We start from the raw sequence: 213 nt of genomic DNA, 5'->3' as shown, positions 1-213 counted from the left end.
TGCTGCTTATATTTAAATGTATCTCATGTTTCTCAAAAGTACTGTTAGGCAATGTATAATATCGGTTATCCAGTGAGGGAAATGTTGAAGAAAGAGAAACAGGAATTTTTATGTGGACATGTTTGGTTAATATGTTTTGGCAAAATTTGTTCAATTCATTTATGTTTGCTAACTTCAGTTGCACATTATAACCCTGTGATTTTGGACGGGGAC

The sequence above is a fragment of the Periplaneta americana genome, chromosome 3, assembly GCF_040183065.1.
Source record: "Periplaneta americana isolate PAMFEO1 chromosome 3, P.americana_PAMFEO1_priV1, whole genome shotgun sequence".
NCBI classification, from domain to species: Eukaryota; Metazoa; Arthropoda; class Insecta; order Blattodea; family Blattidae; genus Periplaneta; species Periplaneta americana.
This window is presented reverse-complemented; position numbering follows the sequence as displayed.